Below are 17,823 nucleotides of genomic sequence, written 5' to 3' on the forward strand. Positions count from 1 at the left end.
GTGAAATGCTTACTTACAAGCCCTTAACCAACAATGCAGTTTTAAGAAAAATACCTAAAGAAAGAAAAGTTACAAATATTTAAACAGCAGCAGTAAAGAAGCTATATACAGGATGTGCGGAGGCACCGGTTAGTCGAGGTAATTGAGGTAATATGTACATGTAGGTAGACTTATTAAAGTGGCTATGCATAGATAATAACAGAGTAGCAGCAGCATATGGGGGGGCAGTGCAAATAGTCTGGGTAGCCATTTGATTAGATGTTCAGGAGTCTTATGGCTAGGGGGTTAGATGCTGTTTAGAAGCCTCTTGGACCTAGACTTGGCGCTCCAGTACCGCTTGCCGTGTGGTAGCAATGGGAAAACAGTCTATGACTAGAACAAAAGAAAGTAAGTAAGCTATATTCAGGGTCAGTCAGTTCCTTATGCAGGCTACTGGAGTGCTGGCTACTGGAGTGCAGTCTACTGGAGTGCAGTCTACTGGAGTGCAGGCTACTGGAGTGCAGTCTACTGGAGTGCAGGCTGCTGGAGTGCTGGCTACTGTAGTGCAGGCTACTGGAGTGCAGTCTACTGGAGTGCAGGCTACTGGAGTGCAGGCTACTGGAGTGCAGACTACTGGAGTGCAGGCTACTGGAGTGCAGGCTACTGGAGTGCAGTCTACAGAAGTGACGCCTACTGGAGTGCAGGCTACTAGAGTGCAGACTACTGGAGTGCAGGCTACTGGAGTGCAGGCTACTGGAGTGCAGGCTACTGGAGTGCAGGCTACTGGAGTGCAGTCTACTGGAGTGCAGGCTACTGGAGTGCAGGCTACTGGAGTGCAGGCTACTGGAGTAATACGTTTTTTACTGCCGTTTAATTTAGTAAATACTTTCTTAACACTTTTTTTCTAACATTGCATTTTTGGTTAAGAGCTTGTAAGTAAGCATTTCACTGTAAGGTGTTGTATTCGGCGCATGTGAAGAACGACATTTGATTTGATGTATATTGGTATGGACTAATTAATTATCTGTACAGTATTTATTAAAGTATGATATGAATTCAATGCACTTTAAAACAGTCCAGTAACAGGTTTGCAATGTAGTAGGTGTTTAGTAGGACAGAGAAATATTGTTTCAGTGATACACCCATTCTGTATTATAACTTAGATTTATACTTTGATTCATCTCCAGATGTGCAACAGGACTTTAGCTCCAGTGATTAATTTTTTTAATGTACTGTTATTTCTGTTGGTATTTGTGTGTATCCTTCGAAAACAACCCATGTATCTCCTTGTGCAATTGAAGCCATTTCAGAAGATGATATGTATGTTTTGGATGATTTGCCACCATTCCATGTAAAGTGTTCCTAAGATTTCAGAGTATTGAAATATGCAACTTCTGTTCTGTCTATTGATGTTCTGTATTATGCCATGTTTGTGTTTTGTGTGGACCTCAGCAAGAGTAGCTGCTCCTTCAGCATCAGCTAATGGGGATCCTAATAACATACTAAAATGCTAATACTATCATCTCACCAGTTATTTCCTACCATAAAAAAAAAGATGTACTGTGTCTGTACAAATAGGTCTATCTTGAAATCATTGCTCCTTCATTGCAGAGCCATGTCAGGCCAGACCATCCTGCCTCTCAAATCAAATCACATTTTATTTGTCACATGCTTCCTAAACAACAGGTGTAGACCAACAGTGAAATGCTTACTCAGGGCCCTTCCCAACAATACAGAGACAAAGAAAATAGAGAAATAACAGAAAAGTGAAGCACCTCATAATAAAAGTACTAATAATACACAAGGAGTAATGATAACTTGGTTATATACAGGGGTACCATTACCGAGTTGATGTGCAGGGGTACAAGTTCATTGTGGTAGATATGTACAGTACATATAACTACGAATAATAATAAATAGTAGCAGCCTATGTGACTTCAAAAAAGTTTGTGCAAAAAGGGTCTATACAGATAGTCTGGGTAGCTATTTGGTTAACTATTTAACTAACTATGTAGCAGTCTTATGGCTTGGTGGTGGAAGCTCTTCGGGTTCCTGTTGGTTCCAGACTTGGTGCATCGATACCGTTTGCTGTGCGGTAGCAGAGAGAACAGTCTATGATTTGGATGGCTGGAGTAGGGCCTTCCTCTGACATCGCCTGTTATAGAGGTCCTGGATGGCTGGGAGCTTGACCCAAGCGATGTACTGGGCCATATCCATTACCCTCTGTAGTGCCTTGCGGTCAGATGCCAAGCAGTTGCCATACCAAGCGGTGATGCTGCCAGTCAAGATGCTCTCAATGGTGCAGCTGTAGAACTTTCTAAGTGCCCATGCAAAATCTTTTCAACCTCCTGAGAGGGAAGAGGCATTGTCGGGCACTCTTCACGACTGTGTTGGTATGTGTGTGGACGATGATAAATCCTTAGTGATGTGGACACTGAGGAGCTTGAAGCTCTCAACCCGCTCCACAACAGCCCCGTTGATGTGAATGGGGGCTTGTTCTGCCCTCCATTTCCTGTAGTCCACGATCAGCTCTTTTGTCTTGCTGACGTTGAATGAGAGGTTGTTGTCCTGGCAACACACTGCCAGGTCTCTGACCTGCTCCCTATAGGCTGTCTCATCGTCGTCAGTGATCAGGTCTACCACTGTTGTGTCATTGGCAAACTTAATGACAGTGTTGGAGTTGTGCATGGCCACACAGTCTTGGGTGAATAGGGAGTACAGGATGGGTCGTCAGGAAGTCAAGGATCCAGTTGCAGAGGGAGGTGTTCAGTCCCAGAGTCTTTAGCTTATTAAGGAGCTTGGAGGGCACTATCGTGTTGAACGCCGAGCTGTAGTCAATGAACACAATTTTCACATACGTGTTCCTCTTGTCCACGTGGGAAAGGGCAATGTGGAGTGCAATAAATATTGCGTCATCTGTGGATCTGTTGGGGCAGGGTGTCTGGGATGATGGTGTTGGTGTGAGCCATGACCAGCCTTTCAAAGCATTTCATGGCTACAGATGTGAGTGCTACTAGGCGATAGTAATTTAGGGAGGTTACCTTGGCGTTCTTGGACACAGGAACTATGGTGGTCTGCTTGAAACTGCGTGCGATACATAGCAGCGCCTCGTATTGGCCGGGCTAGAGTGGGCATCGAGCCAGGTGCCATGAAGCCGGCTCAGCGCATCTGGTCTCCAGTGCGTCTCCTCGGGCCGGGGTACATGGCACCAGCCTTACGCATGGTGTCCCCGGTTCGCCAGTTTAGCCCAGTGCGGGCTATTCCACCTCGCCGCACTAGCCTGGCTACGGGGAGCATTCAACCAGGTAAGGTTGGGCAGGCTTGGTGCTCGAGAGCTCCAGTGCGCCTTCACGGTCCGGTCTATCCGGTTCCACCTCCACGCACCAGCCCTCCGGTGGCAGCCCCCTGCACCAGGCTCTCTCTCCGTCTCCTTCCTACAGGTGCTCCTGCCTGCTCAGCGCTGCCAGAGTCTTCCTCCTGCCCAGCGCTGCCAGAGTCTTCCTCCTGCCCAGCGCTGCCAGAGTCTCCCGTCTGTCCTGAGCTGCCAGAGTCTCCCGTCTGTCCTGAGCTGCCAGAGTCTCCCGTCTGTCCTGAGCTGCCAGAGTCGCCCGTCTGTCCTGAGCTGCCAGAGTCTCCCATCTCTTCTGAGCTGCCAGAGCCGTCAGTCAGCGAGGAGCTGCCGGAGCCGTCAGTTAGCCTGGAGCTGCCGGTGCCATCAGTCAGCCAGGAGCTGCCGGAGCCGTCCGTCAGCCAGGAGCTGCCGGAGCCGTCCGTCAGCCAGGAACTGCCGGAATAGCCCTTCACTCCGGAGCTGCCGGAGTCTCCCGCCTGTCCGGTGCTGCCGGAATCTCCCGTCCGTCCGGTGCTGCCGGAATCTCCCGTCCATTTGGGACCCGTGGCTTGGGTCCCCAGTCCGAGGTCGGCGGCGAGGGTCGCCGCGTTAAAGAGGCCACAGAGGCAGGTAAAGAGACGGAAAAGGACTATGGTGGAGTGGGGTCCACGTCCCGCGCCAGAGCCGCCACTGCGGACAGACACCCACCCAGACCCTCCCCTATAGGTTTCGGTTTTGCGGCCGGAGTCCGCACCTTTGGTGGGGGGTACTGTCACGTTCTGACCTTAGTTATTTTATTATGTCTTTGTTTTAGTCTGGTCAGGGCGTAAGTTGGGTGGGTTGTCTATGTTCCGTTTTCTATGTTGTGTTTGCGTTTGGCCTGGTATGGTTCTCAATCAGAGGCAGGTGTCATTAGTTGTCTCTGATTGAGAATCATACTTAGGTAGCCTTTTCCCACTTGTGTTTCATGGGTGTTTATTTTCTGTTCTGTGTTTTATTTCACCGTTCAGGACTGTTCGTTTGTCGTTTTATTGTTTTTGTTTCAGTGTTCACTATTCGTATTTAAAATCAAGATGAACACTTACCACGCTGCGCTTTGGTCCTCTCCTTCATACGACGACTGTTACAATTGTCTACAATTTATCATGACGTATTATAACTCAGGTGAGCTGAACCTCAAGACTTCCTTAATATTAGAGATTGAGCACCAGGTGTTTTTAACAAAGAGACACACACCTCCACCTTGAGCTTACCGGACGCTTCCGTTCTGTCTGGCCGATGCATAAAAAAACAGCTTGATGCATATGATCCATGTCCTTGTTCAGCCACAACTCAGAGAAACATAGGATATTACAGTTCTTCAGGTTCCGTTAGGATAGGATAGCCTTGAACGGCGCTCATTCAGTTTGTTCTCCAGTGATACGTTCGCCAATAGAATGGAGGGTAGAGGCGGTTTATGCACTCACCAACATATTTTTGCGCTGTTCTGATGTCCAGAAGTTCTTTCCGGTCATAGGAAACGATGGCAGAAATCTTATTTTCAAAAAAAGTTACAATCAGTGCAAAACCCCCCACAAAATAGCAGAATTGGTCAGGAGCCCTTAAAAAGGCTGCTATCCATTGCAGCATCACTCCCGTTCCCTCCTGTCCAAGCGCTGGGGAGATAAATGGTGAGGGAGGTGAAAACTCCTCTAAGAGTGTCAAGACATCCCTCAATAAACCAGTGAGGTTTCAATCAAATGTATTTATAAAGCCGTTTTTATATCAGCAGACGTCACAAAGTGCTTATACAGAAACCCAGCCTAAAACCCCAAAAAGAACATGTAAAGCAGATGTAGAAGCACAGTGGCTAGGAAACACTCCATAGAAAGGCAGGAACCAAGGAAGAAAAGAGAAACCAGGCTCTGAGGGTTGGCCAGTCCTCTTCTGGCTGTGCCAGGTGGAGATTATAAGAGTACATGGCCATTTAAGCCAGATCGTTCTTCAAGATGTTCAAATGTTCATAGATGACCATCAGGGTCAAATAATAATCACAGTGGTTGTAGAGGGTGTAACAGGGCAGTACCTCAGGAGTAAATGTCAGTTGGTTTTTCATAGCCATTCAGAGATTGAGACAGCAGGTGCGTTAGAGAGGGAGGGAGAGGGAGAGAGGTCTGGAACAAGGTAGCGCGTCTGGTGAACAGTTTAGGGTTCCATAGCAAAAGGGCAAAGCAGCAGAAACTCGATCAGCAGCACGGCCAGGTGGACTGGTGACCGGGCCTGGAGTCGTCAGGCCAGGTAGTCCTGAGGCATGGTCCTAGGGCTCAGGTCCTCTGAGAGAGAAGAGAGAGACGAGAGAATTAGAGGGAGCACACTTAAGTTCACACAGATAAGACAGGGGATTTACACCAAATCGGACAGACTGACTCTAGCCCCCCGGCACATAGACTATTGCAGCATAGATACTGGAGACTGAGACAGGGGTTAGTCGGGGACACTGTGGCACCGTCCTACGATACCCCTGGACAAAGCACAGCCCCCACACTGCTAGAAGGATATCAACAGACCACCGACTTACTACCCTGAGACAAGGTGGAGTATAGCCCACGAAGATCTCCCCCAGCTGGAAGGTTTGGTGGCCATTTTCATGAATGTGTTGAGAAATACAGGATAAAAAAACTTGAGTGTCTCCATTGAGTGTCTCCATCATACGTCCTGGCAGTTCTGTGCAGAGTTTTGGAGAAATACGCATATTCAAAGAGGAGTCCGTAAAGATGCTGCTCTGAGAATGGACCATTATTCTCATACTAGATACCTCTGTTTCATGTGATGCTGCTGACCCAGCACTGCGATGAAAAGAGGAGAGAGGAGTCTGACTCTTCTATTGTTGAGGGGATCCAGGAACATCCACCATCCTCAGCATCCTCGTGTCACAATGCTGTTGGCAATGCTGATTTCTTTGCCGAAACCCAGAGAGCAGTGGAGGAACCATCCAAGGCAGGTGATAAGTCCAACCTCAATAAACTGGTAAGGTTATATCTATATATATGGGTAAAGATGTATTTAATTTTAACTAAAGGTAATATAAGGAACCTCTGTTTAATGTGATGTTGCTGCTTTAGGACTGGTGAGAGGCAGACAGAGAAGTCTGCCTCAACTTGTTGAAGAGGTGCAGGGGAAGTCTGCCTCTATTGTTGAAGAGGTGCAGGAGAAGTCTGCCTCAATTGTTGAAGAGGTGCAGGAGAAGTCTGCCTATTGTTGAAGAGGTGCAGGAGAAGTCTGCCTCTATTGTTGAAGAGGTGCAGGAGAAGTCTGCCTCTATTGTTGAAGAGGTGCAGGAGAAGTCTGCCTCTATTGTTGAAGAGGTGCAGTAGAAGTCTGTCTTTATTGTTGAAGAGGTGCAGGAGAAGTCTGTCTTTATTGTTGAAGAGGTGCAGGAGAAGTCTGTCTTTATTGTTGAAGAGGTGCAGGAGAAGTCTGTCTTTATTTGTCATGTATTGTCATATTATGTCTTGTTCCTGTTCTTTCTCTTCACTCCGTCTCCCTCTGCTGGTCATATTAGGTTACCTTCTCTTCCTCTCCTTCCCCCAGCTGTTCCTCATCTTCTCTAACTACCTCGTTCACCCTTTTCCCACCTGTTCCTTTTTTCCCTCTGATTAGGTCTCTATTTCTCTCTCTGTTCCTGCTTCTGTCTTTGTCAGATTCTCGTTTGAGTTTCTCATGCCAGAACCAAACTATCGTCTCGTTTGCTTCACCCTTGTCCCGTCCTGTCGGAATCTGCCTGTTCATCTGATGCTACGTGTGATCAGGTACCTCTGTCCTCTACGACCCGCGCCTACCCAGAGAGACCAGCAGTCTGTCGCCGCTAACCCAGCTATTCTCCTCTGCTGCTAAGAAGGGGACTCTAAACCAGCTATTCTCCTCTGCTGCTAAGAAGGGGGACTCTTCTGTAAATATCAGAAGGACTTTATGATTCATTTGTCGCCCTCTCTGCGGGTTGTCTATTTTGCCATTATATACATCTGAAGAGGATCTATGTCTTCCCTGTGTTTTGACATTAAAGGACTCTGTTTTTGTTAAACCGCTTTTGGGTCCTCACTCACGTGCATAACATTATTGTTGAAGAGGTGCAGGAGAAGTCTGTCTTTATTGTTGAAGAGGTGCAGTAGAAGTCTGTCTTTATTGTTGAAGAGGTGCAGGAGAAGTCTGTCTTTATTGTTGAAGAGGTGCAGGAGAAGTCTGTCTTTATTGTTGAAGAGGTGCAGGTGCAGGAGAAGTCTGTCTTTATTGTTGAAGAGGTGCAGGAGAAGTCTGTCTTTATTGTTGAAGAGGTGCAGGAGAAGTCTGTCTTTATTGTTGAAGAGGTGCAGGAGAAGTCTGTCTTTATTGTTGAAGAGGTGCAGGAGAAGTCTGTCTTTATTGTTGAAGAGATGCAGGAGAAGTCTGTCTTTATTGTTGAAGAGGTGCAGGAGAAGTCTGTCTTTATTGTTGAAGAGGTGCAGGAGAAGTCTGTCTTTATTGTTGAAGAGGTGCAGGAGAAGTCTGTCTTTATTGTTGAAGAGGTGCAGGAGAAGTCTGTCTTTATTGTTGAAGAGGTGCAGGAGAAGTCTGTCTTTATTGTTGAAGAGGTGCAGGAGAAGTCTGTCTTTATTGTTGAAGAGGTGCAGGAGAAGTCTGTCTTTATTGTTGAAGAGGTGCAGGAGAAGTCTGTCTTTATTGTTGAAGAGGTGCAGTAGAAGTCTATCTTTATTGTTGAAGAGGTGCACCTTCTTTGCTTCAACCAGGTACAGTGTGAAGAACAGGCCCATGACAAGGCCACCCATTCCCTTCCATCCCTCAGGACACGGGTGAGAATCCTTTTTATATGACTGTTTTAATGTGAGTAAAGATGCTCAAAGAGTGGCCACATACTGATACTAAAATATCTATGTTTCATCTGGTGCTGCTGCCCCAGGAATAAATGCAGAGAAAGGAATCTACCTCTATCATTAAGGAGACGCGTGAGAAGTCTGCCTCGTCTATTGCTAACGAGGTCCAGGAACAGCCTGCCCCCTCCACACACTCTGTCTTTACCAGCTCAAAAAAAGTATGCTGGGGAAGGGAACAAGTTATCTAGGTCCCTTGCACATCCATCCCATTGGGAGGATTCCGAGATGGCTGCACTGAGAGAGGCTCTGAAGAAAAGGGGGGCAGCTAGCTGTTCTACAGGCATCACTGGACAAGGAGCATTGCACAAGCATGAAGCTTCAAATAGCAGGAACAGAGCAATCTCTTGTCTTCTCTTATGCTGAAGGCTGACCAACTGGCCTCTGAACTGGCAGAGGAACACGGCAGGAGCCAGAAGCTAAAGTTAGACGTCGAGGCTGCCCTCTATGAGCAGCAATAACCTCTGGAAGAGTGTGCCCATCTGAGGCAGGCCATGGTGATAGAGATACTTAATCTGCAGATAAAGCTCAAAGTGAACAGTTAAATGAGAGAGCCGAAAGAGAGAGAGAGCCGAGAGAGAGAGAGAGATCTTTAAAAAGCGAGATCAGAGCTCCCAAGTGCAGGACCTGAGGGTTCAAGTGAAGGCCTTCCTGGAGCAGCAGCACTGCAGAGTAGCTGCAGCCCTATCAGAGGACTAGCATAACCTGGACAAAGTGCTGCAGATGATGCATGACCAGCTGACAGCTGACAGAGTGCTGGGCTAAATGCAGAACAGTGAAATTGGTTTACAAGGACACTGCAAGGATTCTGGGAGACAGGAGACTGTGTCAAACATTATTATTGTCCCACTAAGGAAGAGGAGGAAAGGCATGCCAGGAAAAGGGCAGAGGCATCTTTGTTTCAGGGTACACTGTGGCTGCTGGACCACTGAGAGAAGAACAAAGAAATAGGCAGCCAAAGAGATATGAACACTCGCAATAACTGTTCCAAAGACGCTGGGCCAAAGGAACCAGAACTGGCTGGCCCCCGTGAGGAATGGGAGGAAAGAAATGCCAGGATTGCCAAGTTGTCCTTGTGCACGTCTTCAACTATGCGGCAAAGAGAGAATAGCCAAACAGATATGACCACCCTCAATAATTGATTTTCATTTAAGGATTGTTATTAAGTTGTGGTAAACAGTTTGGTTTACTTTGTACAAATGTTATTTTCCTTATGCACTGAATTTACTGATACAATTATGCAATTGCTGCTGCTAGTCAATTCCTGAGGATTTTCACAACTAGGCATAATTTTGTAGCAGAACATTCTTTTGAATTCAGTAGTAAGGTTTGCATTTCAAGTGCAGTTATTTATTGGACCAGCAGGTGCCCCTTTTGAGCTGTGTTTTGATAAACCTGCTTTGAGACAGCAAACTTCTGTAACATTTGGCCCCTGTCATAAATACACATGTTCCTTTTTGATTATATGCAGCACCAGTTAAAAGTTTGGACACACCTACTCATTCAAGGTTTTTTCTTTATTTTTACTATTTTCTACATTGTATAATAATGGTGAAGACATCAAAGCTATGAAATAACACATATGGAATCTGTCACTCCCTGATCTGTTTCACCTGTCTTTGTGATTGTCTCCACCCACCTCCAGGTGTCGCCCATCTTCCCCATTATCCCTGTATATTTATACCTGTGTTCTCTGTCTGTTGCCAGTTCATCTTGTTTGTCTAGTCAACCAGAGTTTTTGGATCAGCGCCTGCTTTTCCCCCAGTCTCTCTTTTTTCGCCCTTCTGGTTTTGACACTTGCCTGTCCTGACTCTGCCTGCCGGATCATTCTGCCTGACCCTGCCTGCCGACCTGCACCTCTGGATTATTGACCTCTGCCTACCCTGAGCCTGCCTGTCGTCCGTTGCCCCACCTCCGGTTTACTGACCCCTGCCTGCCTTGACCTGTCTATTGCCTGCCCCTGTTGGATTATTAAACCATTGTTCATTCTACATTGTCTGCATCTGGGTCTTACCTTCATACCTCATATAATCATGTTATAACCAAAAAAGTGTTAAACAAATCAAAATATATTCTATATTTGAGATTCTTCAAAGTAGCCACCCTTTGCTTTGATGACAGCTTTGCACACTCTTGGCATTCTCTCAACCAGCTTCACCTGGAATGCTTTTCCAGCATTCTTGAAAGAGTTCCCACATATGTTGAGCACTTGTTGGTTGCTTTTCCTTCACTCTGCAGTCCAACTCATCCCAAACCATCTCAATTGGGTTGAGGCCGATGATTGTGGAGGCCAGGTCATCTGATGCAGCACTCCATCACTCTCCTTCTTGGTCAAATAGCCCTTACACATCCTGGAGGTGGGTTTTGGGTCATTGTCCTGTTGAAAAACCAATGCTAGTCCCACTAACCGCAAACCAGATGGGATGGTGTATCGCTGCAGAATGCTGTGGTAGCCATGCTGGTTAAGTGTGCCTTGAATTCTAAATAAATCAGACAATGTCACCAGCAAAGCACGCCTACACCATCACACCTCCTCGTCCATGCTTCATGGTGGGAACCACACATACGGAGATCATCCGTTCACCTACTCTGCATCTCACAAAGACAAGGCGGTTGGAACCAAAAATCTCAAATTCGGACTCATCAGACCAAAGGACAGATTTCCACCGGTCTAAAGTCCATTGGTCATGTTTCTTGGCCCAAGCAAGTCTCTTCCTCTTATTGGTGTTCTTTAGTAGTGGTTTCTTTGCAGGAATTCAACCATGAAGGCCTGATTCACAGTCTCCTCTGAATAGTTGATGATGAGATGTGTCTGTTAATTTAACTCTGTGAAGCATTTATTTGGGCTGCAATCGGAGGTGCAGTTAACTCTAATAAACTTACCCTTTGCAGCAGAGGTAACTTCCTTTCCTGGAGCTGTCATCATGAGAGTCAGTTTCATCATAGCACTTGAAGTTTTTTGCGACTGCACTTTTCTGGATTGACTGACCTTCATGTCTTAAAGTAATGATGGACTGTCATTTCTCTTTGCATATTTGAGCTGATCTTGCCATAATATGGACTTGGTCTTTTACCAAATAGGGCTATCTTCTGTATACCACCCCTACCTTGTCACAACACAATGAATTGGCTCAAACGCATTAAGAAGGAAAGAAATTCCACAAATTAACTTTTAACAAGGCACACCTGTTAATTTAAATGCATTCCAGGTGACTACCTCATGAAGCTGGTTGAGATAATGCCAAGAGTGTGCAAAGCTGTCATCAAGGCAAATGGTGGCTACTAAAATATGTTTGGATTTGTTTAAAGAGAATGTGGTTACTACATGATTCCATATGTTTTATTTCATAGTTTTGATGTCTTCACTATTTTTCTAATTCTACAATGTAGAAAATAGTCAAATAAAGAAAAATCCTTGAATGAGTAGGTGTGTTGACTGGTACTGTACATCCCAAACTCAGAACTATTTTTGAAATTGCCACAGTTCAGGAAGGTGTCCCATGTGGAAATGTAAAAATATATGGACACAAAGCTTGAGTACTCTATGCATGTGTTTTAAAAAAAAAACTTTTTATAAAAGTCTGAATAAACATGATTTTTTTTTACAACCAAACTGTTTGGAAATGTTTGTCAGGAAGTGTACTTAGATGTTTATTATAACTTTTGTAAAGCCTACATGAATTATGATTAGAACTATATTCATATTGTGCTGTGAAATTGGTTGGAAACAACTTCTTTTAGCTTTTATGATAACACTTTCATAAAGTACATTTTCCCCAGCTAACTGCACATTACAATACATGATCCCATACAGAAAAGACACCTTGCTTCTTGTGGGTCTAATGTGAGATTCAAAGTTGAGTTAGTTTGGGTAGAGTATCATTCAGGCACAGGATAGAGGAGGGTACCTTTTTAAACCACCCTTTCCCTTTTTCTTGACGGATGAGTCTGATTTGTAGTCCTTGTGAGGTGTTCCTTATCCAGGGGAATGCTGAAGCCCTCCTGATGGTGAATTACTGCAGGGATAAATACTGACCTCAGGGTCAGTGTTGCAGTAATGGTCACATTTGACTAGTCCGCCATGCAGTTGTTATGGCTGTCTTTCCTTTGATATGACTTGCACACTCAACAAGTTTACAATTGCTGGACACCCAACAAACTACAATCGTTTTACACCCATCAGCCTCACGGTTTTGTACGTCATTTTAGAAAGTAATATGTTGTTGGATTTTGGCTATGTTCATAAGTGCTGTTGGGGCAGTGATGCTTGTTAGGTGATAAATGTCAGCATAAACAGTTCTGAAAGAAGTTGCTTCCTGCCAAATAGTGAGTAACGTTGATCATGACAGGGACTTCCTGCTTTGATACTGTACTTCAGAAGGGATTAAGTTAATAGTGCCTTGTTGTTTACAGCCAGTGTCACACATAGTCTATATATTTCCTTTGTTCTGATTTGAAGCAATGGATTCAATCCATTTTCCTTTTCTCTAAAGGCCAGATTTCTGACACTTCACATATCGCTTGACATTTGGCCCCAAATAGAAAGGATTGAGCAGAGTGCACTGGTACTGTATAATTTCTCCTGTTTCTCTAATTTCTCACTGCTCCATCCAGGAAAGGGAATGTCATCAACTCATTCAGAAGAGGATGCAAGCTTTATGCCACAGGTGTTCTTTTGAACTACTCTTGAGTTCACACAACAAATTAGGTATTGCGAATACAGTGGCTAGACAAGGGCATTGATTTTGGTGCCCTCAGCTATTTATAGTTGGATGTATGCTTTGTTTTTGGTCTAGGCATAACATACACTTTTGGTCAATGTATCCAATTTCATGGTTTAATTTATAACGGATTGTTATGAGGACACCAAGGTTTGAAGACACTTCAATCAGCCTTATTCATGGTTTCCCCTCGGGTCCTGGGGCCCCCCATGGGTACACGTTTTGGGTTTTGCCCTAGCACTACACAGCAGATTCAAATAATCAAAGCTTGATGATGGCTTGGCTATTTGTATCAGCTGTGTGTTGCTAGTGCAAAAAAACAAAATGTGCACCCAGGAGGGTGGCCCCAGGACCAAGTTTTGGAAACCCTGGCCTAGTTGATCAGTATAAGGTTTGGTTCACTTCAGATTGAAATTAGGTTCACAGCATGACTCAGTCACAGGGAAGTATTGGGACCGCTGTGGTGGGATTGTGATATTGATAAGGTTCAATTATAGTGATATTCAGGTGTTGAATTTGACTTTTGAATTGGTGCAATTTAGCCCACAATCTGATGCAATCTGATATAAGTGCTCACTTATATTACTTGCATCCCATTCCCAGTCTCTCTCTCAATAAGTCTGCACTGAGATACTGTTCCAAGATCTGCATGTCCCCAATGACATGATCTGGATAATTATTGGTATTGGTCAGGACTCATTGAAAGAGAGTGGAGACATCATATAGCACATTTATAAGTCTGGTATGTCCCACATTGCTATGCACCAGTATTTAGTTTGTTTGTTGTTGTTGTAGTATTGACTTTCGAGCTGCTCATTATTGTTTTGTGGAGATTTCAAACTAAAGCAATGACTTGTCATGTGCCATGATGACAATAAGAAATATTTACAGATCAATAACCGTTTTCAATGACTATCTATTGGCCTATGCTTTTACATTTTTTCCTCATAGTTACTGCTTATATATATTTTTTCTCCGACAATAATTGTATTGTTTTATGACAAAACAGCAGTGTGGTGTAGACTGTGATGGCAACTATAGTATTCAAAACTAGATGGGGGGGCTAAGCACTGCAATGACGAGACAGAGGATGCAACTGAAAACGGTGGACTTTTTACATGTATGATATGATCAGTGGTCCTAATGTATGCTGACTCGGTTGCCCCTTGTGTGACCACATGATAGTGAAGTGACGCCTTGTTCCATGTGTGAGAGCAGCTCATTATTTGGCAACCGGTCAGAGTGGCAGCGGGCAGGGCTGAAGAGGGGATCCCCGGGATTTATTCTTTTTGTACATCGAATTACGGGTGTAAATTGTCTGTCAAAACAAGTGAAAAGCAAAAGGGACACCTCTTCTCCGTAAGTTAAAATATAATTTCAGTTGATGGGTAAAAGTAATATTGATTTTTTATTTAATAAAGTCGACAACTTTAAGTTTTTTTTTCTAGTCGTTAGCTATCATAGCTACCTAGCTTACTGCTGAGTGAGTGCTAGGTAATGGTTTGTGTGTGCCTCGCTAGCTGTAATTAGCTAGCCACACACACCTACCTAGCGACTGCCAAGAACATACCACCTCAAAAGTCAAAGAATGCATGTAAACTTGTACCGGTTGATGTTTAAAAAGTCGGAGACAAGTATTTTCTTCACAACATCAATTCAAGCAGTCTAAAAACTAACATTTTAGTTTCGACTCTCACACATCGATTGTTTGTGACCGAATCCGGAGTGTCTCCCTCTGTCTGCAAGTGTCCGAGGCCGGGAGTTCGTTAGCTAGCCAGCCAGGAGAGTGGATTTGGTGTCCGAATTTGGTCAATCCCTATAGTCATTGGGTCAATCTCACCACTTGCTGGTTTAACATATGAATTATTCTACATTTTAATAAGAGATTTAACCCATACGATCTCAGGACGTCTTCAATTTTCATCACCGTATGAATCCAATAATCCAATGGCAGTTATGCTAACTCGATAGCTTGCTAGCCCACGACCTGGCTATATGTTACTACGTTAGCTAGTCAGTTGGACTGTGGGAGACAGGTTGTTGTTACTGAGCGACGAAAAAAAGTTTTGGGTTTTTACTTTATCACTAAATAACAAATTACATTAAATAATTGTATATGTTAGTTGCAGCACACTTAAGAAGCCGGCATTCTCTCATAATTGCTTTGAGTGGTTTTTATTTTGATAGGAAATTGGAGGCGTACGTAATGGTGGACGATGGTAGTGTCCCTTGGTGTGAGACCCCACATGACTGCCATAATCAAAAATACCCCATTTACCATTTTACCTAAATAGTTGTTTGGATCCTTTCTGCAATAAAGTTCTGGGCAAGGCAAGCTATTTGCTCAAGTCCTGAGACAAGACTCATTGCCTGGTAATTGTTCTAATTGCAGCCTTTTTCGAACCTCTCATTGAGGACCACAGAACTAGCACACCTGATTTAACTCTTCAACTAATCATCAGGCCCTTGACTAATTGAATCAGGTATGCTGGTTCAGGGCTACACCAAAATGGCCAAGGTGCATAACGATGGAGGAATTCAGATATGATGTCATTGTTTTAGCACTACCACAGAGTTGTTAAACTACTGCGTGCAACATGGTTCAATATGCAAATAAATTACTTTATTGAAGTCTTGGAATTATAATTGGGATCAAGTTAACTGCTAATGCAGATACAAAAAAAGAGTAATAGAGAACACTGTATAATATGGCAAATTTAGCGAATGAGGCATTTGTGGTAAGTACATGGGGGCCGTCATCTTTATTCTTGTCCGCCATTGTGAAATGTCTGGGTGTCCTAGAGGAGAGGTTTGAAAAAGGCTGGTCTAAGGTATTTATGTATATTATGCCAATGTATTACATTGCACTCCATGGCCTTGTGGACATTTTTGAAAGTGCTCTTTTTTCCAGATGTAATTGCCTTTGTGAGGGTCAATAGCCTCCAGATTAGGTACCATAGCAGTGCACATTCCCCCTCCTGCCAAGCGGCCTCCATGGAGACTGGGCACCCTTGGCTAGTGGCGGGAGACATGTCACTTTGCATCTTGTGACGGGCCATAGAGCTGCCCGAGAAGCGGTGTCCCTTGTGAAAAACCCTTTAAAGAATGATGTGATCAGACAAGCATGACTCGGCTGACTTGACATCCACGGGTGCTGCATCAGGGTAGAACTTTAGAGCTAACTACTAGACTAGACCACATTGAGAAAGAAAAGTTCAAATGAGTAAAGGTTAGATTTGGACTCTTAGTTTTTTTTTCTACCCCTCCATCTACACAGTCCTCAGCTTTTCGAACTCCTGGATTTAAGATAAGCTTTTCAAAATGGAATTTAGGTATTTTGGCTCAGTAGCCAATTTCTTTACAGACATCATTAGAGAAATTAAGCTGCATTGAACTTGTTTAGAGGACTGGATTGCACTACAGGCCTCTACCAATGCCTCAAATGGGTGATGACTTTCACTTTCATTACAAGTCAGTGTGTCTGTCTGACAGAATTCAGTGTTACCACAAAGTAACAGAATGTCTGTTTCAGTGTGACTGTGAATTGTTTTGTGGTGACTTTCTGAAGGGACTTTGTCTCAATGCTGGTATGGGCCTAGTATGTTCATCTATTGTTTAGAAATGTTACAGAATGCATGGGATAGAAACATTTTGTGTTTAGTTCTAAGTTAGCATCCATTTCAGCACCACAGTTGACAGAGAGCAGAGAGCAAGCTGGATGTCTGATTTCACAGCGAGATGTCAGCCGCTCTTCAGCTGATGAATGAAAGGCGATTCTCAGATAGAAAAGTGTCTCTGTGTGATAATAAAATGTTCAGCTCTGCATCGGTCTCTTCTAATGCTCCTCAATTTAGAGTTCATTTAGAAGCCTACTGCACTCTATGGAGGGGTGAATATTGTTTCCATCCATCCACATGTCTGGCTGATGTATTGTCATAGCACAACAGGGAACCTTCAAGGACTACAGTGAGCGTTGGAACAGAGTGATTGTTGAACAGGTCGGGCTGTGGTCATCTTGAGCGATGAGGTTATAAGGGACAGAGAGATGAATATGGAATGGCAGCCGGTCAGATGAGATGGCGCACTAGCGGGCTGGTGTCCTCTCTCTGTTGATATTGCTGGCCAGGGAATTGTATGGCGTCGCAGAGTGGTAAACAGGAAACGCAGGAAGGCGACACGTGGCCCGAGTCAACCAGTCAGAGGCTTCAGTTTCTCTGAGACCAGCTTCCTGACACTATAGGGAGGATGGGTTCAGATTAATGTTCTATTACTTGGCTATACAGGGCCAGTGCAGGCATTCAAATCAGGATGTGTAGTACAAGGTAGAGCCAGCATAAAGATATACATGCTCATATTATCTTCAGAAGACACTTCATTAGCAAATTTAGTGTGCATGTCACGACTCGAGCTCCAGGGAGTGGAGCAAATGCCAAAATGTCCCTATCATATCTCACATGATGTGGCGCTTTTCAATACTTGATAAAATATGAATTTTTCATCTCTGTTACATCATTTTCCAGAGGGGAACACGTCAGGTTGTCTCTTTTCAGATCCGTCCTGTGGTGATCCTATTGTGTACATTTCTAGGGCATGTCTTGGTGTCATCTTCAGTGTGTGAGGAGTACAGATCCTGTCCATCCACATGTTTTCCTTTGTACTAAGAGTATAGCGTACCACAGTATGAGTCATAATACCCATAAAACCTAGTGGTTAAACAAGGAAATGCTTCTAATCTTTTCCCACCATTCATTTTTCCCATAGGGGATTTTAGAAACACTTGTTTCGTGTAGGCTTACCCTGGCGTGAAGTTTTGATAACTGTGTAAATCTCTTTTGGACAAGGTGACGTATCAATTACTGAACCTCCATTCCACCTCGCAAAGTTTGCA

The 17,823-nt window shown here is 44.3% G+C and overlaps 1 protein-coding gene across 6 annotated transcripts in view; it reads left to right on the forward strand.

Moving 5' to 3' along the window:
- Positions 1-14,159: 14,159 nt before the first annotated feature.
- LOC139409143 (transcriptional repressor p66-alpha-like) overlaps positions 14,160-17,823 on the forward strand; it is a 32,948-nt gene continuing 29,284 nt past the window's right edge. For 3 of the 6 annotated variants that reach the window (XM_071153902.1, XM_071153900.1, XM_071153904.1), the window contains exon 1: positions 14,160-14,294. The gene's annotated coding sequence lies outside the window, so the exon portion shown is untranslated. The remainder of the gene's footprint in view (positions 14,295-17,823) is intronic. The other 3 variants (XM_071153899.1, XM_071153901.1, XM_071153903.1) reach the window with 2 other exon arrangements.

The sequence above is a fragment of the Oncorhynchus clarkii genome, chromosome 5 (genome assembly GCF_045791955.1).
Source record: "Oncorhynchus clarkii lewisi isolate Uvic-CL-2024 chromosome 5, UVic_Ocla_1.0, whole genome shotgun sequence".
Taxonomy (NCBI): domain Eukaryota; kingdom Metazoa; phylum Chordata; class Actinopteri; order Salmoniformes; family Salmonidae; genus Oncorhynchus; species Oncorhynchus clarkii.